The sequence below is a fragment of the Aphis gossypii genome, unplaced genomic scaffold (assembly GCF_020184175.1).
Source record: "Aphis gossypii isolate Hap1 unplaced genomic scaffold, ASM2018417v2 Contig00628, whole genome shotgun sequence".
Classification (NCBI taxonomy): Eukaryota; Metazoa; Arthropoda; class Insecta; order Hemiptera; family Aphididae; genus Aphis; species Aphis gossypii.
In genome coordinates this window covers 49,785-76,097 of record NW_026083201.1, presented here as the reverse complement: position 1 = coordinate 76,097, position 26,313 = coordinate 49,785, and the positions used below count along the sequence as shown (strand labels likewise).

General features: G+C 27.0%; 2 pseudogenes; one reads left to right on the top strand and one right to left on the bottom strand.

Annotated features, from left to right (window-relative positions):
* Positions 1-17,253: 17,253 nt before the first annotated feature.
* On the top strand, positions 17,254-19,739 carry LOC126554861 (putative nuclease HARBI1; annotated as a pseudogene).
* A 423-nt stretch (positions 19,740-20,162) lies between these two features.
* LOC126554869 (uncharacterized) lies at positions 20,163-21,650 on the bottom strand (annotated as a pseudogene).
* Positions 21,651-26,313: the final 4,663 nt, after the last annotated feature.

Sequence of the window (26,313 nt, the reverse complement as noted above, 5' to 3'; positions counted from 1 at the left end):
CACCAATTTTTATTTTGGCTGGCACAATTATCCAACCAAATTTTAATAACAGGTATATCTCTTTTGGTTTTTAAAAACATATAGAATGCACTTATTAAATCTTCTTTATTTCTTCCTGTAATACCTTCATGCCATATACAAGCTAGTGGTTTATGAGAACTAACTTTACCAACAGGAACAAAACTTTCATGATATGCTATTATGCGCCTTGTGAAAATTACCTTTTTGAACATTTCTGCTCTTGGTAGCATTATTACTTTCTGTAAATCTGCAGAGATCGTTAGACATTCATTAAAATTATCTTTTTCACTTACATGTAATTTGTATAGATTTCTTGCGTTCATGAATTTTTCTTCGTGTATTTTCCAATTAGTACATGTATCACAGTCTTCTTCTATTGACTCTTTATCATGACCATGTAGTTTAAATTTCTCACATTATTCACACTCTTCGTGTCCTAAATTGGCAAAAGAAATTTTTTTTTCCTTTATTTTACCTCTGTAAAAATCATATGAAATGCTGCGCTCAGGATATTTTTCAATGAAATCTTCATGCATCATTTTTACATTTATATCACTTGGTAAATAACGAGTATTGGGAGCATGCTCTCGCCTATAGTGAGATATTGTTGGATATGGTATGTCTCAATATGTTCACTAACCAAGTCGCTGTGTTGATATTTATTGTGAGGCACTATTTTACCTCTTTTTTCTGTATTAGGTGTAATGTTACCAGTAGGTGTTTTATTAAGAATATTTGAAACCACCTTATCATTGTTTTTTTTGAAACCTAATGTTGTCAAAAAAAAACTTTACATACTGAAACAGATACACCTTTATGGCTAGTTAAACGATAACTATAAGTTTTACTTTTTCTGTTATTATTTATTCCACTTCTTCTTCGTTTTACTGCTGAAGTACTACAGGCACTTAAAATAAATTGTTTTTTTTTGCAATGCAGCCATAGCCCAAAATTGATTATTAATTATTTGGCGCTGTTCACTACATATATTAGCGTTACATTTTTTTTTACATTTATTTATATCACAAGGGTCTTGAACTTGATGTTTTGATGCAGTTTTCTTTTGTTTAATTTGTTTTCTCTTATTCAGATTCATTTTGAATTTTTTACGTTTTCTTATCTCTCCAGTTTTTGTATAAAGTTCAAAGGAAAATTCAGTGTCACTATTAGTTTCTGGTATGAATTCATGTACTTCTTCAAAATTCATTGCATTTTCAGCATTGTTTTGCAATTCTAGACAAACTAAATAATAAATAAATAATTTAGTTTATTTTTTTTTTAAATAAAATAAAACAAAATATTACCTGTATCACAAAGATTATCTACTAAATTGAAAGCTTCGTGATTTGGAAGACTAATATCAAAACTAGATTCTTCAAATTTCTTTTTTTCACCTGGTGGAACATAATCAGCATCAAGAAAAGAGTCATCCACTGTAGTTGATATTGATGAAGTTTCTACATATTCAAATAATATATTTCTTTTTAATGAACAAAAATTAATATATTCATATATAATATATATTATACATAGTAATATAATATAATATAATAGTTATATGTATAGTAATTTATGTTACTTTGTTAATAGTACACAAATATTATATCATAATAATCTAATTTGAACTTCAAAAAAATATAACATATAGTATAGGTGATAAACAAATAATAAACAATGCATAGACTTTGAAATGTATGAAGAATGTATATAAAATATAAAGTGTAACTTACTAGTTGAGCTACATACTGTAGGATTTCCTGGATAGGTAAGAGGTAAATCATTGCTTGTAAATACATCCATTTTGATTGTATCTATTTTATTACTTCCTGTAATAGAAAAACTATTAATACAATTTGATGCTTTATGAATACAACATTTTAAATGAAACATAAACTATAACTTACCAATTGAACTGTACATTTTATTTTCAATTGGATTCTCTGTTTGAGGTAAATTATTGCTGGTGACATCTCTTTTAGTTTTAATTTTAACTTTCTTATCACTACCTAGGTTAAAAAAAATAATATTATTTGGATGCCTTCATGATCTAACCTTCTAACTAACCACATCAATGATGCCCAACTGTATATTTTACTGGCAATATTATTAGGCATAGACACACTGACTAATAATTTATAATATAAATAGTAAAATATGTTAGTTAAAATATTAGTTTAAAGAGAAAACAATCTTACCTCGATTAGTTTTTTCATCATTTTTTGATTTCTCAGCTAAAATAATTAATTTTTCCACACGAGACCGATGCATTTTAATTTTTAATTTTTTATGTTATAACTTATAAGTGAAAGTAAAACAGAAATATAAATGTACGTATTTATATATTATAATCATAGATACAATGATAAATTTATGAATGAGATAATAAAATATGTAATTGTTTTCGTTAACAATTTAATTAATTTGGTTAACCAAAAATCCACAATAATAACATTTTGTGATTAGAAAACAATAAAATACTAATAATCATGGCTAAATATATATTTAGCCATAATAATAATATAGTTTAAAACCCATAATAAACACAAATCATATTACGTCACAAATACGAAATTATAACCAATGACAAGAATTATAATACGTGAAGTAAACAACATGATTCATGATAATATTTATTAATGTTTCTATAAATAGTCACATACGGCTGAAAAATAGATGTCCTTTCCTTAGCGGAAAAGACGTATGTGAACCCATACTAAGCAAAAAAGTCGTATAGTGAGATCACTTACTGCCTTTTGGCTTAGTACATGGTGGATACTGCCTTTTTGCTTAGTAAACTCCATACTTTTTAGAAAACCGTATATCCATTTCCTTGTTTATTTCGTAAATAATGGCTCATACGACGATTTTGCTTAGCACATAAAAAAATTGAAATTAAATTTAGAAAATTACAGTATAAAAAAACCTGTTTTTCAGTTTTTGGCGTATACGACCATTAGGCTTAGTAAGGCAGTATAGACGGTGTGTGCGGTTGTTAACAACTTGAACGCCCGTGAAATTTTTACGAGTGTGATATATAATATTACATCCCTCGTATAGTCCTTATGACGATATACCTACGGCGAACGAGGTAGCTTTAATATTTGCAAAGAAAAATATAAAATTACCTCGAATAGATATATATTAGATTAAGATATATCAGTTATCCTTCTGAAGTTGATTGTTCTCCAAAAAAAATTAAGACCGCCACACTGCTGCCACCAGTTGTTGTGCCCGTCCGGGTTGTTCTGTTCGAACGTTGTTTTTCGGTAGTGTGAGGTTCAGATTTTTTAGAGAAAGTACAACAAACAGTTATAAGAATTTTTATACTAATATAATTTTAAAATGAGTCGAAACATTTAGTTCAATGTACAATAATTTAATGGTCGTCGAGACGACGTACAGTTTTAAGAGTGCTGGATCAACTGACTCTGCGGCTCGCTCGCGGATGTCGCGTAGCTACAATATTTTCAGAGCCGCCTACACATTAAGCGTTATCGACAGACTACAATAATATACTCTTATATTTAATACAAAAGACTTATACTATATACTAATAGCTAATGCGTACATAACACGAGTTTGACTCAAGACTCAAGACACTTCTTCTTTGTCTATCTATACAAAACATTCAAATAGCAAAAGTAAGTACAATATCGACGTAACTTTATATTTATATTTTATTTTTTTACTGGATAAGTAATGTTAGTACACAAACAATTAGAATTTCTTTAAATGCATAATATAATTTGCGATGTTTAAAAATTGTTTCATAAGATTTGCTGTCGTAAGTAATTCTTGAACAAATTTACATCGGAGTGACGTTTTATGAACCAGTTCAGGATTAAAATTATATTTTTAATTTTTAGTACCTATTATATTGAAGTTATAAAAGAAAAAATAATAGAATAGGATTTATTAAAAATAATATTTATAAATCATTATAATTTAAATTCCTAAATAAAATTGGAAAATACAAATGCTTTTAATAATTTCTGTAACTATATGTGTTTGAAACCCGTCATATACATATACCATAGTATACTTAAATCAGAGGTTCCCACTAGAGTGACTTGATAATAAGAGTGTTGTCATAGAGCGTGTCGTTCCTGATTGATTATTAAGATTATCCGCTAATAGTAGGCTAATATACCTACTGGTTATATTGTATATAATTTTATAATTCATTTTATTCATTTTAAACTATTTAAACTGTAAATTGTGTTTTACGTTTCAAATAGGTATTCAATTAATTTTTTTATGTGACTACACGCTTACACCTATGTAAGTATACCTACAATTATATTTATTCATTGTTTAAATACAATATGTTATACCTAGTAGTCTGATGAGATATTTACTATAATTATATAGTACGTTTGAAAGTACCAATAATGTTTATCACTTGTTTATTTATTATTATAATTTATAGTATTGTAAAAATGCCTGGGTGTGCTGCTATTGGATGCTCGAACTCATATAAAAAATGGTTTTTTATGAAAAATTTTCCGAAAGAACCAGCTAGAAGGAAATTGTGGCTATCAAAAATGAAAAGAGATAATTGGGTTCCAAATAATTACTCATGTCTTTGTGAAGTATGTGGTGGATAAAATATTTATCTCTATTGTATTTACCTTTTATTGGATTCAGTTTAAAATTGTATTACTTGATATTAGATATTTTATTGATTAATTTGTTTCTTAAATTATATATTTTATAATAAACTTTTAAGAACCTAAAAATCTAATAGTTACCCACTTATAATTTATTTTTAGACTCATTTTGAGCCAGATATGTGGGAGAAAACACGAGAAGATGGTAGTCGCCGTCTTAAACACGATGCTGTTCCTACCTTATTTTGTTTTTCAAAAGAAGTTAAGAAACGAAAACCACCGAAAAATAGGCAAATGACAAAACCTTTAGATCCCAAAATGGAAGTAAATAGTGTTGATGCTTCAGAACCATTAGATAATAATTTAAATCTTGTACAAGGTTTGTCTGATGGTATTATTCATAATAATTTATCTAACAATGATCAATTATATAAGTCTATGGTTTTTAAAATTAATCACTATAAAAAACAATTAAGATTTTTATCTGATAAACTAAAAAAAAATGAAACTAATAAAAGTGCCAAGCTTTTGAATTCTATATTTAACATTGACCAAACAGAAGCTTTGTCCAGAAAATCTACTAGATTCATGAAGTGGTCTAATCCTACTATTTGCAAAGCTTTAAAAATAAAATTTAGTTGTGGTAACAACGGTTATGAAGAAAATTTGAAACAGAAAATTCCATTGCCTTCTCAAAGAACTTTAAGAAGAAGATTACAAATGTTAAAATTTGATAGCGGTATACTAAATGAAGTTTTTAAATTTTTAGAAATTAAAGTTCAAACGTTTCAAGATACACATGAAAAAGAATGTGTTCTTATAATGGATGAAATAGCAATAACACCCTCAAATGTATTTGATGTGTCTTTAAATAAAAATGTAGGCAATATTACTTTGCCTAATCATGAAGGAACTGCAACAAATGTGTTAGTTTTCATGTTAGGGGGCATATCTACCAGATGGAAACAAACTGTTGCATATTATTTTACAGGACCCTCAGTTAATGGAACAGTTTATAGTAATATCATAACACACTTAATTACAAAATGTGAATCAATTGGATTAAAAGTAATGGCTATCACATCAGATATGGGTTCTAGTAATCAACGACTATGGAAATATTGGAATATTACTGCTAAAAAATGTTGCAAGGTGTCCAATTTTATACCTCATCCTTTAGATGATAATAGAAAATTATTTTTTATTGCTGATGTGCCACACTTATTCAAAAATATTAAAAACATGTTAATGACAAACAAAGTATTATTTATTTCTAATGAACTTCAAGAAAAATATGAGCTTCCAACAAATATAGTATGTTCTGATCATATACAAGATGTAATTAATTATCAAGATCAACTTCATTTCCATTTAGCCCCTAAGTTATCTCAAAATGATTTGGTTCCTAGTCACTTTCAAAAAATAAAAGTTGGAAAATCGACTAATGTAATCAGCCATGATGTTTGTTCAGCTTTGCGATTTCTTGCAGATGAACTAAACAAACCTGAATATCTCACTACTGCATGGTTTATTGAAACTATTGAACATTGGTTCTCGTTGATGACATCAAGGCATATTGTAATGGCTTTAAGCAAATTAAAGCCAGATATATATGAAAAATCAATCATTTTTTTGAATAATTTTATTGAAATTATGACACACTTAGAAGTAGGATATAAAAGATCTTGGAAACCCTCTCAAAGTGGGTCTATATTATCAACTACATCAATATTATATCTTCAAAATATTTATTTAAATGAAAAAGGATTTCACTTTCTACTTACATCTAGATTTACTCAAGATTGCTTAGAAAATCTTTTCAGTGTTTTAAAAGCTAAAAATATTATTCCTAATGCCTTGCAATTCAAAAATGATTTAAAGTTAATATCTGTTTCTCAGTATCTTAAAGATGTGTCTAGAGGTAGCTATGATGAAGATGATCGACACATTTTATTAGGATTTATAGATGTTTTGGATAATTCAAGCCCAAATTCAACTTTAAAAGAAGTTCAGCTACCTATAGAAATAGATGAACCTGACATGAATTTGTGCAATGGTGAGTTAAATTCATTGTATAATGTCTGTGGTTATATTATTCATAGCATAAAACAAAAGTCAAAACTTTGTAGCTTTTGCTTATCGAGTGTACGTTCTAATAAAAGTATAAACACTGCATTTTCCAAACTCTCCAAATTAAAACGGTTTAAAAAAGGATGTCTATTTTTTTGTAATGAAATCACATTTAATCTGTTTTTAAGTTATGAAGGTATTTTCAGAAAATACTATTTTATTATTAAAGATCAAAATTGTGATATCAAGCAATTTTTAATTTGTAAAATGAAAGAAATTGTTAATGTTCACATTCCAAACTGTCATAAGCTATTTGATTTTATAATAAATAGATATGTTTTATTTCGTTTAAAGATTGCTGGAAAAAACAAAATTAAATTAGCTAACAAATATGGCAGTAAATCTGTTGCTAATCATTTGTGATAATGTCAAGTTTTAATTAATTATTTTTGCTTTATTATTCTGCTTTAATTTTTAATTTTTTTATGTATACAATTTAAATTTATACAGCTTTTTAATGGAATTGAGTATGCAGCCTTACTTTATAATTTTATATTTTATGTATATCATTTACTTTATTTTATATTCTCATTTAAAACATGATTTTCTATACTGCTTATAATAATTTATATATTTTCATTTTGTAAAATAATTATGCATTCTTAATAATAAAAATCATGCTTACAAAAAATATATCTACTTTTCAGGCTTCCATTTTGCAATTGCATTTAAATGCTTTAACATCATTATGCATGGGTATAAGCACAATTTACAAATTAGTTTAAAGATTATTATACTCTGCTTTTCTATTTTACACTATTTTCTCAGCTGTGATATTTAACTATAAGTAATCCATATACTAAGATGCATTTAATAGATAATAATTTATAATCTACAAAATATTATATTGTTTGAAATGGTATTTAAACAATTGTTTTTATTTATTTTTAGCGGATCAACTCCAGAGTTTTAAATATCCAACTCTAGCATGCCACGTATGAGCATATTAAAAAATAGTACCCATATAACATTTGGTTATCAGGATCTACATGGGTACCTATATGTATTATATTTAATATATAAGATATCAGAGCACGTAGTACAACTGTCACTAGGTACTGAAACTATTGTTAATTCAAACACATTCAATTGTATGCAGTAATAATAATTATGAATAACAAATAATTTCACAATATTACATCATATAATTTATAAAAGAAATACAACTACATTACTTAATTTAAGCAACAAAATATCATAATGTAATCACAATTCTGTACACTAATTTTAAGTTAATGTCAAACTAATGGCCTGGGTAGCCAATGTTTTATATAAGATTAATAAAAAAAAAAAAAGTATCATTATATCATGTATAACTATTTTAGAATAAATAATATACCTATATATTATTATTATAAATAATAGTGGTATTAGTATCCTATAACTTACTATAGTAGTTTATGAGTAAGTATTTATTCTTATTAGTAAACGTTAAACCATTTAAGTATTAAAAAACAATCTACAAAATACGATATCCTATTATATCAAGTATGAGCCATTCATTTATTAGCCTACTAATGGCGGACAATTTTCTTATCAGTTCATATGGCCACACTCTCTCTATCAAGTCACTCTAGTTCCCACCAACTTATGGTCCGCAAATCATACCAACCTACAAAATTTAAACAAATATTTTAATTTTATATTAATTATATTAATTTAATATCTTTATTAGTAAAGGAAATACAAGCCCAAAAATCACATTAACGTATTTTTATAATTTTAATTTACTTTTGATAAAAATAATAATACAATATACATTTTTTTTTAATAATAAAAATTTGTGTTAAATTGTTGGTAAATGTAAAACTTTTACTTAATCTTGAACAATAACAAACATTATAATATGTAAGCTATAATAAGGAATCATTATAAGGAATTTCACTATATTTTATTTATTCATAACCTAAATTCTAAAATGTGTAAAAAATTGATTCTTGGCTATGAGAATAAACAAAGTCTAAAATGTATTGTGGTCTGTGACGTATCGAAAGTTCTCCAAGTAGTTCACAGTGTCAAAAAATTTAAACAACTGATTTAAATATGTTTCAAAATAGTATAGACATAGTAATTTGTATTTTGTACTCCATTCATTAATTTTACTAATTTTAATCTCAAAATATTATCCAATAAGATATATCTGTGTGACATTGTCACTGATGTCATGATGCCTGTACGGGATCCCTTGCCCAACAATTGAATTAACTCACGATAACTACACACTGTTAAGCATTATACACACTTTTTTTTGTATAATATGTAAATAACAACAACGGTCATCTTTTAAAATTATATAGATTACTTTTTTCTGTATTTTCTACATACTTCTTTTGGTATTATAAATATTATTCACGTATCAAACAATCATTAAGTTATTATTTAAATGTGTTTAATGTTTATTTTAATAAATACCCATCAATGTTTCTTTCTATACAGCTCTTTTTTATGTAGGTACTGAAATACGATTGTACAGTAATGAAATAATGAAACTACAAAATATAAAATATCAATGCCCCAATGCACATTTAATTTATTATTAATTTTTATTATGAATAATTTAAAAATTATTGATGTAATTTTCATGAAATTAAATAAATTTTATAATAAAAATTAATTATATAAGCATTATTTAGGTAGTTTTATATAAATGTATGTATTATCTCATCAAGATGATTAGATTAAAAATATATTTATTATCTTATGTAGATACCTAATTATTTGATTATCTATGCCTTACCCCGTCAATAAATCCTAATTATTTTATTTTTATGATCTTAACTCTATTCATATTATGCTAAACACAATACCATCATTCAACATTTTGGTCCTTAAATTATTTATAATTTATTAACAATATAAACTCTGAAATAATATATTAAATATAGTTGTTTATGCATTATATAGATGACAACTATTAACCATCATCATTATTATGGAGATAACGCTGCCCCCATAAATAAGGGTGAAACAAAAACAAGTAAGCATGCAAAAGTATTATTTAACTTAAAACTGGTTAATTTTTATTTATTTTTTTAGATGACAATCAAAAAACAAAAAACGTTAAAAAACCTAAACCGAGTATGTATATTGTATACCTATTGAGTATGCTATGTGATTAATTTCACATACCTAATTTATTTAATTTTTTTTTTTAAGAATGTAAAACGTGTAATAAGGGACACTATGGCCTCTGTAGACTGCAGCCCACACGTCATGCCTCTCATAAAAAAAGTTGGTATCCCTATTATATTGGATATTAAATTTTAATTAATTAAGCAATAATTAACATGTATTTTGTTGTTTAAATCAGAATGTGATATATGCAACGTCGGCCACAGAGGCATATGCTGGTGGCGAGAAGAAAAGCCGGTAATTATTGAATTCAATAAAACAATTTTCTGACTAGGTGCAATTTGAATATGATTATTTTAATAATACAATTTTTTAAATTTTAGAAAACTACAACAAAGGACCTGAGAGAAGTAAGAGCAAATTAGTAAGTTTTTTTTTAATACTTAAATATCACTATGCACATATCGAATATTTAAATATAATAATATTTATACTAAGTTCCTGTTAATTATAATCAAACCAATGTCTTCAATTAATTTTTTTATCAGTGGAATATGCAAGAGAAGAGTTCAAACTTTAGGAAATATTAAATTACTCTATAGTTAATTAAATAATAGGTATATGATAGTGCAATTATTGATATTGCAATTTAATTGAAAGCATGGGCGCCCATTGGGGGGGGGGGCAAGATAGGGCACTTGCCCCCCTGGTCAAAAAATATTATGGACTTGTAGCTCAATAAATATTACCATAATATTATTATTATCTTTATTAACTTACATTCAGACTCAAATATTTGCAACCAAACATTAAATGTGTATTTATTAAGGATTTTTTTTGTAATGTAACTAAACAACCACCCTCTCTCCCAAAAAAAATTCTGAATATCACTGATGTTCATAGAAAAAAAAAAATAGGATTTTTCGATTTTTTTGAGAAATTTTTTTTAAAGTGTCGATAAAAAATTGTTGGACGACCAAAAAGTTTTGAAAATTTAATACAAGGTTCCTTATGAATTGTTTTTATTGAAGCTAAAAAAAATTAAAATTCGGTGTCATATTTTTTTTTTATAAGCATTTATAGTTCAAATTTGTACGAAATCCGTCGAAAACGCGAAAATTTGCAAAATAATTTTGAAGTTGAAAAAATCATAAAATTTTTTGTGTTCATAACTAAGGATTAAAATTATAACACTAAGTTTTCCATAAGTTTACCTTCAAGTATCTATAGAGAAAACTCGAAGCATCATTATAGGAAAAATTTTAAGTGCGTTTGAATTTTAAATTTTAACGAAATAGCGTAACGATAACGATTTATCCTCAAACGATTTTAAATATTTGTTATTATTCAAAAAATATAAGTCGTAGATACTTGAAAATTTTACCAGTTATTAAGATTCGCGTTTTCTTTACGTGATTTAATTTTCAAAATATTTTGAATTTTTTTGAGCTATTTATAGACAACTGAAATTTTCAATTTTTCTGAAAATTGTTTTTTTATGTGTCGATAAAATCTTTTTGGCCCTATCAAAATACTTGAAAATTTAATGCAAAGTTCCTCATAAGTTATTATTATAGTGATTAAAAAATTATAAGAATACATAGGCACAATTTTTTTTTATTAGCATTTGAAGTTCAAATATTGACAAAAATTCGTCAAAACCATGAATATTTGCAAATTATTTTGTAGGTATATTTCATAAAAATGTTTGTATAAGTAGCTAAGAGTTGAAAATTTAATACAAGGTTTTTCATAAGTTTAGCTTACAGTTATTATAAAAGAACTTAAATTTTGTTGTATTCAGGCCATTAAAACATAAACCACCTTTTTCACCAACCACTGGAAATTATATCCTAGGCTGACAAATCATCTTCGTTCAGAATCGTTTTTCGTATACAATGATACCTATCATTGCATTCAAATTTAACCTACCCTAGTCCGAGGTCAACCCCACCCTCTAATGTACAGCAGAACGGTACCCACTTGACCGCTTTTTTTTTTTTTATTCAATTTCACTACCAGTCTAGACATTTAGTTAAATTATTTTAAGAAATTAAAAAATATAACGATATTTTCTATTAATTATTAGGTACTATAGTCGGGAGCACGAAAAATGAGCGCTGCCCGTCATGTTCCAAGCGGCAGTTTTTGTAAAGTGGTTATCAAACTATTAAATCCGGCTAGGTTAGCCCGACAGCGCAGCGTGATAGTACAATGCTGAGAACCAATGCCTACAGCAGTGGGTACTAACAACGGGTCGCGGGGGCCATCGCTCATTTTTCGTGCTCCCGACTATAATTAATTTATATATTATATAAAAAAAAAACCATTAGTGATGATAGTGAAATTATATAAAAATGTAATTTAATAAAATGCCTGATTTGACTATATGCCTATCACATAAACACTATTCATAAAACTATAGTAAATACAAAATATTATCTAATTCTGTTGTAGAACAAACCAGACAATCAAATGGAGGTGGAGGAGGACCGTCAACTAATAAGTTTTGAATAAATAAATAAAAAAAAAAATCGTTTTACTTTTTTTTTACATCCTACCTATCTACCTACATTCATCATGGATCATTAAAAAAAAAAAAATTCTACCTATAAAAATTACAAAATGTTATAGTACCTGTTCTTATTATACGTTGACTAGTTGGTTGTGAATGAGTTTCTGGTTGAAGCAGGCAGATATGTTAGACAGCATAACGTATGCAGACATGCACCAATAAATAAGAACACTTTTTTAAATCTGCTTCCTCAGGGTTATAGGACCTAAAAATATAGTTGAATTATGTTAATTAGTAAGTCAAAGACAAATGTGTCAAAAATTGTAACTCTCAATGTATACCAATAAAGTTCTCACCGAAAAGTGTATAACATTGTTAATAATACTTACCTATACATTGTGCTATTTCAATTATTGCATTGAAATGTCTAGTCCATAGTAAAGTTGCCCATAATCACATCAGTTGGAGTTGGACATTTATAATTTATTGGCCAAAATATATTTTATTTTGACAAAACAATTTCAATGAAAAAAAAATAATAATAATAAAATAAAAAAAAAAATCGTTTTACTTTTTTTTTACATCCTACCTATCTACCTACATTCATCATGGATCATTAAAAAAAAAAAATTCTACCTATAAAAATTACAAAATGTTATAGTACCTGTTCTTATTATACGTTGACTAGTTGGTTGTGAATGAGTTTCTGGTTGAAGCAGGCAGATATGTTAGACAGCATAACGTATGCAGACATGCACCAATAAATAAGAACACTTTTTTAAATCTGCTTCCTCAGGGTTATAGGACCTAAAAATATAGTTGAATTATGTTAATTAGTAAGTCAAAGACAAATGTGTCAAAAATTGTAACTCTCAATGTATACCAATAAAGTTCTCACCGAAAAGTGTATAACATTGTTAATAATACTTACCTATACATTGTGCTATTTCAATATTGCATTGAAATGTCTAGTCCATAGTAAAGTTGCCCATAATCACATCAGTTGGAGTTGGACATTTATAATTTATTGGCCAAAATATATTTTATTTTGACAAAACAATTTCAATGAAAAAAAAATAATAATAATAAAATAAAAAAATCACACATGCAGGCTACAATTAATATTCCATTCACAACCAGATTACCAGAAACCACTATTAAACAAATTTAAATTTAAAAAGTAAACATACCTTGACGAAATGAGAGGTATTATAGGTTATTATATTAAATATAATATAATATTATAAGTCTATACCATTACAATTAACTAAATATTTTGATTTTTAATAATCACAATGTAGGTACACTATAAAAATAATTTGAGCATAGCGACTGTCAGTGAAATATTCAAATATCACGTACCTACCTTTAATGTATAAACTATAAATGTATAATAACATAACATTATTTTCGAAAATTTTAAATTACATATTGGTACCACTGTATAGATTATAATGTTCAAACCATGAAGATAAGAGATAAGGAGACCAAACTCCTATGAGCCGCCCGTTTATAAAGTGGCCCGACAAAAGTCGCACGGTTATTCTGCCACCAGGAGCACGTCGTTCGATTAGAGAGCTACATTTTACAATTATAGCATGTAGACATGTAATAATATTATACTATATATAATAGGAATTATGTATGTTTTTCGAATTAAACATGATTTATTATTCCTTGCAAATAATTTATTACTTTATGATTTAGAAGATCAGATCTAAAACATATATACAGAATTAGGGGGATATTGGTTAAAATAGGTTCAATAATAAAAAACAAATATATTATTATAATTAGCTATTAAACACATGGACATAGATGATTTCCATATGATTATTTATTATTGAATTCATCAAAATATTAAATTTATAAATAGACAATGTATACAATGATAAGGTTTCAAATAATTTGTATTTTTTATTTTTTTTACCTAAACATTAAAAATGGTTAAGTTCTGTTTAAGTACCAGGGTGTATAATGGTTATGCTTTAGATGTCAAACAACAAAAATCAATTGGATTAAAAAATAAAAGTTTATTTAAAGCACCCAAAGTAAAAAAAAAAACAAAATATCTTAACCTTATTTATGAATAATAATTTTCTTATTTAATTCTTTGTTACATATGTTATTTAGAATACATAGCTTTTAGCAAGATGGCATAGAGCTATACCATTTTTCATTAAACTCGTAGTCATTATAGAATATTTTGAATTTTAAACTTTCATAAATACTATGCAAATATTCATAATTTTGACGAATTTTCGTCAAAATTTGAACTTCAAATTCTAATAAAAAAAAATTGTGCCTATGTATTCTTATAATTTTTTAATCACTATAAGAATAACTTTTGAGGAACTTTGTATTACATTTTCAAGTATTAGTTAAAAAAATTTTATCGACACTTCAAAAATATTTTTTTAGAAAAATTGAAAATTTCAGTTGTCTATAAATAGCTCAAAAAAATTCAAAATATTTTAAAAATTAAATCACGTAAAGAAAACGCGAATCTTAATAACTGGTAAAATTTTCAAGTATCTACGACTTATACTTTTTGAATAATAACAAATATTTAAAATCGTTTGGGATAAATCGTTATCGTTCCGCTATTTCGTAAAAATTTAAAATTCAAACGCACATAAAATTTTTCCTATAATGATGTTATGAGTTTTCTCTATAGCTACTTGAAGGAAAACTTATGGAAAACTTAGTGTTATAATTTTAATCCTTAGTTATGAACACAAAAAATTTTATGATTTTTTCAACTTCAAATTTACTTTGCAAATTTTCGCGTTTTCGACGGATTTCGTACAAATTTGAACTATAAATGCTTATAAAAAAAAATTATGACACCGATTTTTAATTTTTTTTAGCTACAATAAAAACAACTCATAAGGAACCTTGTATTAAATTTTCAAAACTTTTTGGTCATCCAAAAATTTTTTATTGACACTTTAAAAAAAAATTTCTCAAAAAAATCGAAAATTTCAGTGATCTATAAATAACTCAAAAAAAGTCAAATTTTTTTGAAAATGTAACTTCATACAGATACCACTGACATTAACATTTGGTGAAAATTTCAAGTACTTTCAGTGATTAGTTTTTGAATTACAACCACAAAAAAAAATCGATTTGGTCGAAAACTGGTTTTGCGTAAAAATTGCCGTTTTTCCATCATTTTTTTTTTTGTTTTTCTCGATTTTTTTGAAAACTGTTGGAAAATGTTAACTTTTTACCATTAAAATGCACCAAGGATATTCACTTTTCCATCGGAAACCACCCCCGAAGTTTGAAATTGAAGCATTATTTCGACTAGTTATGCTGTACACAGACACAAAAACAAAAAAACAAAAAACAAAAAACATACATCATTGTAAAATCAATACATTCATCACTTCGTTCAGAATCTAAAATATGTGGCCGTATGCATAGTCAGTTCGTTAAGGGTCACCTAAAAATGCTTAGGTGTCACCTAGCTACGGGACACTTAACCAGTACTTAGCTAACACTTAATTTTCATATGCATAATTAGAATTTTAGGGTACCGTAACTAAGTAATTGTTTAAAGCCTAATTTTTAAATTGACGTTTTTTTCCATGAATTTATAGATTATTATTGATAATTTAAAAAATGTTATCAAAATATTACTGAACATAAAAAAAAAAAAAATTTTTTCATACTCGCGTCTCATCGTCTCATAGGTTGTTGTTTGTTATTCTTTATCGTTTATTATTAATAGTTTATTTTATACATTTAAGTTTATTTACCTATATTATACATTTATATCAAGTGTTCATATTACACTAAATACTATGAATAAATTAAAAAGAGAACGTTGTCCAAATTGGGACAATGAAGAAAAAGAAATTTTTTTTCATTGTTTAAATAAATCTAAATCAATCATAGAAGATCCAAGAAAAGATTTTAATACAAATTTAAAAAAACACGAAGCTTGGCAAAACATAACAAATGATTTTAATTCTTATGCAAAAGTTCAAAAGATAATTAAGTAGTGTAATATATATTACAGTTAAAGAGTTTAATTTGTAGTTTATGAAATAACTAATAATATTTAAATATAATAATAAATCACATAAGACTGAGCCCAATACACGTTCTAAATTATCAGTAGAAACAGAAGCTATAATATAGCTTTAATAAAGCATAACATTTATAGGTAATTCCTAAATTACATAGATACAGGTTGGAGTGGCTCGCATGACAACCGGAACAATGCTTGGTGTTTAGTCCTGGTGTAATGAAAATAATTATAATATATTTTGCTAGTTTGATTGACTATAGTAATAACAAACACAAAACAAAAATGGATGGTGTGAACACGAATTATAAATAGTAAATACGCGATGTCACCAGAACACGATTTCTTACGTAATTAAGAGCTCTTTTACACTAGACACTTTGTCGCCGGCGACTATTGTCTGTAAAGAATTGGGCGATTAAAAATATATATAGATATTTATAGAAGCGTTCACACGAGACACACAGATAAGGAATCAGTGTCCCGTCGTCTCTTCCTATCTATTAACTGGACACTTAGGGCCAGTATTACAATCATGGGTTATACTCTGATCAGTGTTTAACGGTCTGTAAGATGAAATAACCAGTATTACAAATTCCGGTCTACTCTGTAATTGACCGTTAGTTACCGGTTACGCTTACCAAACGATATCGGCTGGTTACAAAATGTGATGAACCGTTAAAGTATCTGATTGGTTGTTAATTTTTATTTTTTTGTGATTATTTTGATATCATTATCATTCTTGATTATTTTTCAAAAAAACCATCTACATTGTGCCGCGAACAAAATTATTTAATTTTGTTTTCAGTTTTCTTGTCTATGGTTTTCGATATAATATTATATATTTTACATATTACTTTTTTTTAACTATGGATGCACAAGACTATATGGATTTTGATGACGACTATTCCGATACCGAAGAAAGTGATGAAGCAATCGATGATTTTGAGCATTTAGCGGAACTTGTAGCTTTCCCTAGGCGTGCTAAAATTATTCACAAACGACCTGGTCATTTTAAAGTATGGAGAGATGATGAGTTTTTGAATAGGTTTCGTTTGAACAAAGATACTGTCAAGTTTATTTTACGTATAATAGAATCAAAAATCGTATCACAAACCAGTAGGTAAGTGTGTATTAAAATAGTTTATTATTTAGGTTTGATCTATTTTAAAAAAAAAAGTATAGTGTTGTAGGGAAAGCGTAGGGTATGCTGTTTCTATATAATTATTACTTATTAGTTGTACCCTTTTTTTCTAATTATTATTATAATTTATAGGTATTACATTTATTACTCCATTACAAATTTAAATTATTTATTATTTAAGTTTTTTTTTAATAATAATAACTTTATTGCAACAATAACACATTGTTATATATTTAAATTTTAAATGTTTTAATATACATTAATAAGTAAATTATAAATTTACAATACTTAAAAAAATTTAACAATATTGCAATATTCTTAAAAAGCAGAGCTTGTGCTGGGAGAGTGAGTTCTTAAAAAGAAATAAAAAATAGATAAAAGTATACTAGTAATAAATGATAAATTAAAGTAAAATAAAATGTATTTTATAACCGTATCAAGAAACTAAATTAAACTAAATAATAATAGTATAGTAGAGCATGAAAAGGGGTACAAAATTTAATAAGAAGCGGCCAATAAAGAAAATAAAAAAAATAGATAAACAACAAGTGAAAAATATGAGATAGGTAAACTAAAATTAAATACAATCTAAATCCAATTTGTTATATATATTTTTTAAAAGTAGTAAGATTTTTAAAATTACATGAAACACATTAGTGTAAGTAAATATAAAATGTACCTTTTTGACCAAAACTATAGTACCTACAATTTGGTAAGCATATATTAAAATTTTGTTTAAACCTAGTATTATGTTCATGATCAAAAATTGGTATTAAATGTTTATGTTTTTATAAATCTATCAGAACAGAAAAATTATAAATAAATATAAACTTTTTTAAGTTTAGTGCTTTATATACTTTTATAGTGCTAGTTTGAAAAGGTAAATTTAAAAAGTATTTTATAATACAATTTGTAGTAACATTTAGTCTGGAATTCTAAATAAATGGATATTATATGTTCCTCCCTAAATTGATAAACCATAAGAATAAAAATATTGTACTAGAGATAAATAAATAATTATTTTTTAATAATTATTAAAAATGTATCTAGTTGCTTCGAATACATTGTAGAAAAATGTACGTAAACTATTATTCACAAATTTAATATGCCTGTCCTATTTTAGCTTATAATTAAAAATTAACTAAAGATATTTGATTTCTAATATATTTAGGACTGCAGGCTGAAATACAATTAGGTATACAATTTAATGAATGTACTATTAAATTACTATTCGTAAAAATAATGGATGATCAATACATTATTTATACATTTATACATTATAATATAAATTAAAAATAAATAGTGTAGTGTTTAATAATTATATTAATTTATATTTTCAGAAATAATGCAGTAACACCTAGTCAAAAACTGTTGATGACGTTGAGGTATTATGCAACTGGGTCTTTCATAGCAACTTGTGCAGATTTTGCTGGAATACATAAAACTACTGGTGGGAAAATTATAATAGAAGTGTCAAAAGCCTTAGCAGGACTTAGACCAGATTTCATTAATTTTCCAACAACTGATGAGGAAATACGTCAAGTTAAACAGGATTTCTTCAATATTGCAAAATTCCCATCATGTATTGGAGCTATAGATTGTACCCATATAAAAATTAGATCCCCAGGTGGTAATGATGCAGAAATTTTTCGTAACAGGAAACAATTTTTCTCTATGAATGTACAAACTATTTGCGATTCAAAATTGATAATACAAAATATAGTTGCTAGATAGCCAGGTAGTAGTCATGATGCAAACATATTTCGAAACTTTGCTATTAAACAACGCTTTGATATTAGAGAGTTCAAAGATTGTGTTTTAGTGGCTGACAGTGGTTATCCAATGCAGTCTTATATGATTACACCCATGTTGAATCCAATTACAAACGTTGAAAATACTTTTAATGAGTCACAAATTCGTACTAGAAATCCAGTAGAAAGATCATACGGTGTCTGGAAGAGACGATTTCCAATATTGAGCTTAGGAATAAATGTAAGAAACTTGGATACAGTACAAGCTATTATAGTGGCCACAGCAGTACTGCACAACATTGCTCGTCGGTTTGGAGATGATGAGCCTAGAGTTACTGTAGAACAAGAAAATTTAATTACTCTAACAATATTTGAACAACCCCATGCTATCAACAATCAAGGAAGAAATCAATCAATACATAGAATCCGCTTTTTAAATTATTTTAATTCATTATTGTGACTATTTATTTGTATATTTTAAACTAGCAATCAAGAAAATTGTTATATAAAAAAAAACTGTATTTTTATATTTTGGTTAGTTTATTATTTTTTTTTAATATAGCAAACAAGACACATTCTTTAGTCTTTATAAATGGTGGAAAAATAACAAAATTATAAATGTACTTACATATAATGAGTAACAAAAGAATTAAATATCACAAATTCCTTAATTCTTATAAGTGAAAGAAAAATAACAAAATTATAAATATATACTTACATATAATGAGTAACAAAAGAATTAAACATCACAAATTCCTTAATCCTTATAAGTGAAAGAAAAATAACAAAATTATAGCACGTACTTATATATAATTAATAATAAAAATAACAATACTATGGTACATAACTTTGTACTGAATATGTGTAATATAAATAAAAAAAAAGTAAGTGAAATGTCCACTCCAAAACACTGAATTTTTTATTTATTGTTTATTTTTGTTTTAAGCAGTTCCATTTCTGCTGCATGTTTTTCAGCTTGAAACCTTATCCTATCCTTTACTTCTTTTAATAATTCCTTTTCTCGATCTATTTTCACCCTCCATACTTCTCTTTTAAATTCTGCTTCCTCCCTTTGTAAGTTTGATTCCTGCTCAGTTAGTAAAGCTTTTTCTTGTGCCCATTTTGTTATCTTGTCTTGAAACCCCTTCTTTCTCTTTGTTTGGCCTAAAACCATTTATAATCCATACAGTTTATTTGAACAATGAGATAAATTTAAAATTACATGAAGACATTTTTCAATAATTACCTGATTCAGAAACTTCAACATTGTCTTCTTTAAGTTTTCTTGTAAAAGATAATGTGGAGTGGATTTTGGCTGCCTTAGCATACCAGGGGTATATTTTGCCCAAGATGTTTCTGAAAAAAATAATGAAGTAAAAATGTAATAAGCTAGTTTTAAATAAATGTAAGGTAAAAACTAAAAATATAAACAAAATAAATCTTTACCTGGTAGAGTGGACTCATTTTGATAAATATTATCAGAAGTTGGCTTTTGGAATGTGTTTTCTAGTAACAAATCATCATCGTAACACACTTCTTCTACTTCATATTCATCATCTACTTCATCTATTCTACTTTGAACAGTGTTTGAAACTACCACTAAAATAAATAACACATTGAATTCATAAAATAATAAATTAGTAGGATATAACATTGTCTTATCAAGAATTAATTTCAATAAACTATTTATATTAGTATTCAGAGAAATTAGAAGTCACAATATGTATAAGAATGAGAGCATAGTTCATTATCACAATCATTATAGTATAATGTATTTTATTTTATATCTTTTAAGTAACCTGACTAAGCAATGTTTTAATTTTAATATTACTCTGACCCTTTTTAAATCTAAATAAATCTAAATTAACTTTTAAAACTTAGTGTTTAGTATTTACTACCTTGATCGTCACACCAGTTGGAAATCAACCCTGAAGCTCTTTTACCCAAAAGAGCCAAAACTCGTTCATCAGCAGAAACATATTCTGCAAGAATAGCTTTTCCACCACCAGTACTAGATAGCTGTTTTCCATTTTCCACTTTTTTTTTCTGAGCTCGTCTACAAATATTTTCAAATTTACATTTCAACACACTCGCTGGTCTAAATTGATTTGGAATGACTGCATTGAACTCAGATTCAATTGTTGACCAGTATTCTTTCTTTTTCCTGTAATGTAATATTTGGACCAATAAATAAAGAATGGGCTAATTCTTAATTATTATAAAAAAACAACAGAAACTTACATATTATTCACATGATCGGTTGATCGGTGGTCTTGCACTGAACAACTGCCCAGTATTTTGAAACTAAATTCATCAGTTCCTCTTCTTCAGCGAAACTAAAGTTTTTACTTTTGGAAGATTTTTTATTCATGATTTTTAATTATAACTTAATTATAACTTAAAAAAGTTTAAAATTTAAAACAAGACTTGATTCATTCGCAATCCAGAACATAGTAATCTATAATCTTCATGATAACCGTGGTCAAAACAGTTGATTACCGAATTGAACTCTGACGGGGTATTGTAATACTACTATTCTGATAATGGACCGTAAAAGCTAAAACCACGGTTATAACGATAACCGAGGCGTAAACGGACGGTCAGGTAACCGAAGATATAATCATATCTTGTAATACTGGCCCTTAAAGTGAACCCATAGATTAATATTGAACTATGGTTGATCCTATCTAAATTATTAAGTATTAGATTAATATTCACTAACCGAAAATTGACTTTGTCCCGAAACCCATGTTTTAATTATGTCATCAGTTTTAAAATGTAATTCACAGACTCTATAATTAGATTTCAGCTCTATACCAAGAGCATTTTGCCACAAATCAAATGCATTTTTTGGTATAAAAATGTACTACCAATTGATGAATTACAATTTGGTACACAACACCGCATGTTGAATTACTTGATTCGAATCAAACTTAATTACACAATTTACACTACAGTGCATTTATGCAAATAGGTAGAATAGATCGTGGGTAATATACAGACTTGAGATTATATAAATAATCAGTGGCTCATAAAGGGTTAACACATTTAATCGTTAGATGGCGTCAGTCAACAATTCCACAGCTGATTTTGAGACTCAGTTTGACCGTCTCCTTATCACATTTCGATGTGTAACCAGTATATCTTAAATCGTGGTTCCAAGTGCCAATTCGATTTATTACTAGTTCAAAATTTCGTTCATAGATGGCGTCCGTTCCATGTGATATGCCTATTGTCACATGTGCGTTCTATGTGCCTTGCGCGAATTCAATTATTTTATGATAATTGATAACAATAATGTTATGATATAATCCGTTGTCATTATTCAAAACTACTAATACTGATGTTATTGTAATCGTTATTTCGTTCTATTTTCAAATTTCATAAATTATTACCAATATTATGGAGACTGAAAGTGTAAATTTACGATGTGGTAAGAAAAAAAGAAATGAACAGACTAAACAAAGAATAAGTGGAGGAGAAGTCATATAATTCAGGCAATCCCGAAACCATTAATCGAGGTTAGTACCTAATTAATATAATAGTTAAGTATTATTCATAAAACGTACTAACAGTACTTTTATTATATTATACTAAAGCCGACTTGCAAATGCAAATATGACTGCAAAAGTATTTCGTGGGAATGGAAATTGAAAATTTTTAATGACTACCACCATTTAGCAAATGATAGTGAACAAGGTACCTACATTTTAGGACTAATTCAGGCCACCGAAATTAATAGACGTCGTCATGGTAAATACTCTGATCCCTCACAAAGTCATAAACAGTGCACAATAAAATATACAATTCCAAATGATGAAGGAGGAATTAGTCAGGTATGCAAAACCACATTTCAAAATATTCTAGGTATAAAACATAGATTTCTGCAAACTTTACAATCGAAAAAGAAAGAAGGCTTATCAGTTTATAAAGATGTTCGGTCAGATAATGCTAAACGAACAAGTTTTAGTAGTAAAAATAGGGAACAAATCATTGACCATGTGAACAGTTTTCCTAGAGATATTAGTCATTATGGTCGTTCTAAATCCGAAAAAGAGTACTTAAGTCCAGACCTAAATTGCAGCAGATTGTTTTTGGCATTTAAAAATAAATATCCAAATACTAAAGTCAGTTACGCGTATTATAAAAAAGTCTTTAAGAAACAGTTTTCTAATCTATCATTTCGCTGACCACGTGTAGACACTTGTAGAACATGCGATATGTTAAATCTCAAAGTACTTGCCAAAAACGAGTTCAGTGTAATATCACAAATACAATTGAACGAACATCACAATCAGTATAAAATATCTATGAACTTAATGGCTACTGATATGGCAATGCAAAACTTCCAAATTATGAATTTTCAGTTATTGCTATGAACCTTCAACAAGTACTACCTGTGCCTACACTTACTCATAGTAATATGTATTACAGCCGTCAACTTAGTTGTTACAACTTTGGAATACATCTCGGTGATAACAATACAGCTTTTATGTGTAAGTGGGATGAAAGTATTGCTTCTCGCGGAAGTTAGGAAATCACTTCTTGTTTTTTGAAGTCATTAATAAAAATGATAATATGATAAATCGTAAAAAACTAATTTTATGGTCTGACAATTGTGCTGGTCAAAATAAAAATAAAACATTATTAGTTTTTATGCTATTTTTAGTTAATATTGGAATTTTCGACGAGATTATACAAAAATTTTTGGTAAGTGGTCACTCGTTTTTAGCTTGCGATCGTGATTTTGCTATAATCGAAAAAAGACGTCGAGTGTGTACAAATTTCGCTCCTTCTGATTTGCAAAAAATGGTAAGAACAGCAAAGTTAACAAATCCATTTCAAGTGATTCCGATGGACGAAAACCACTTTTTTTCATTTAAAGATATTGCTAATAATTTTCTGAACACTAACAAGTCACCAATTTCTACATGTTCAATGATTAAAGTTTCGTCTTTGACTCCCGAAAAAGTCTATTATAAAAAAACATTTTCTGATGAAGAACATTGGAAAGATTTTCATGTTTTTAAAAGAAATGCTACTACAGAACAACTTAAAAATCAGAAATTGATAACTATTCCGAAACCCACATTGTCGCCAGAGAAGAAAAAAGATCTTCTGGCCATGATTCCTTTTCTACCCGAAGAGCATAGAAACTTTTATAAAAATATTACGTCCTGAACTTCTTTGACTGTTGTTATTATGTTTAACCAAGAGTTTCCTTTAAATTTTAATTAGATTTGTTAATTTATTATTTGTCTATTATTTGTTATTATTAAAAAACGAATTGATTTTTGTTATATTCTGAAGTGAAGGAAATATGTTTATTTTACGTTCTAAAATGTATCAAGTCGATATAAAGTTTAATCAAGAGTTTTTTTTAATTTTTATTCAGTTTGTTATTTTATTTATCAATTTGTGATACTTAAAAAGATAATGTTTTTTAAATTTTCAATGACCTAATGAAGAAAATATGTTTATTTTACGTTAAAGTCGTAATTTTGTTATATTAATATAATAAAGAATAATTCTCTGTTATTTCCAAAAAAATATTGTTACTTGGAACAATAATCACACCATTTGGCACTTAGAGTTTTAATATTATATGATTTGGCACTTGGAACTGTCATTAGCAAATGTTTAATTTTAACTAATATTAAATGATAATTATAATAAATGAACTTAACTAGGCTATAAATGTTGTGTATATATATAATATATATTTTTACACAATATTATAATATATTATATTGAATGTTGTATTGTTATTTGTGTTTCCTGGACATTTTGGTTTTTTGGCACATAGAACGTTTGACACATTCGCTCTTCTTATATCCTAACTCTACCCATATCCTACAACCTCTTAATGTGGTAGTATTTGGTCCACTAAAGAGGAAATGGAAAAGAATTTTTAAACAGTGGCGGATTGAAAATGATAAAGAAATTTCCAAATTTGATATACCCTTAGCTTTGTCTGGCATTATTAACAATTCAGAAATGAAAACAAACGTTGAATTCGGATTTAGAGCAACTGGTTTGTACTCATTTGACTATAATAGTGTTGATTATTCTAAAATAATTGTCCGGACAAATCAATTGAGACGGATTGATTTAAATGTTGAAAATCTAATGTCCCATTTAGTTTTTATAGAAAACAAAATATTTAAAATTGATGTAGATCTATTAGGTAAATTTAAAAGAGCTAAAAGAGGAGATTATGCATGGGATGGAAACGAGGAAGCTGTATTATTATTCAAATTGTGGCTAGAAGTTAAAAATGATATAAAGAACTATGATCACGTTAGTACTTCTACACCTGTTTCATCACCACCTATTGATTATCAACTGAGCCCAACAAATTATAATAGACCAACTACTTCCAATCAAACATCAGAACAAACAAACTTAACATTATACAAGGATTCACTTTCTAATGAGAATGCACTACCAAACAATGGCATGAGTCAAAGACACGTCATCAATCACATCTGAATCTCAGCAGTCTGTAAGATCAGAACCAAGTAGTATTATAATGTCAGCCAAAAGATCTCTGCAAAATGTTTTTGATGATATAATTAAGTGGCCAGTACAAAAAGAAACTACATCAAAAAGAAAAAAGAATATACACCGAGTGTAATAACATCTAAAAAATGGATAGAATATTATGAGTTAAGAGATCAAGAAAAATTAGATAAAAAAATAGAAAAGGAAAAAAAAAAAAAGCTGCGCAGGAAAAAAAGAAGAAGATTGAGCAAAAAAAAAAAATAGAAAAAGTAAAATTAAAAGAATTAAAAAAGATAGAGTTGGCTGAATCAGATGAAAGTTCAGAATTAAATGATAGTTGGTGTTCTAGTCAAAGCGATGCTAGTGAGTCACTTGCCATTCCATTGGGACAATTGGATTTGGTTTCAAGTATTACAGATCTTAAACCTGGTGAATATATTCTAGTTAAATTTGAATCTAAAAACAAAAAAAAGATTACCTACAAGTATGTTGCAACAGTTCAAAAATTAATTGAAGATACAGATGTTGAG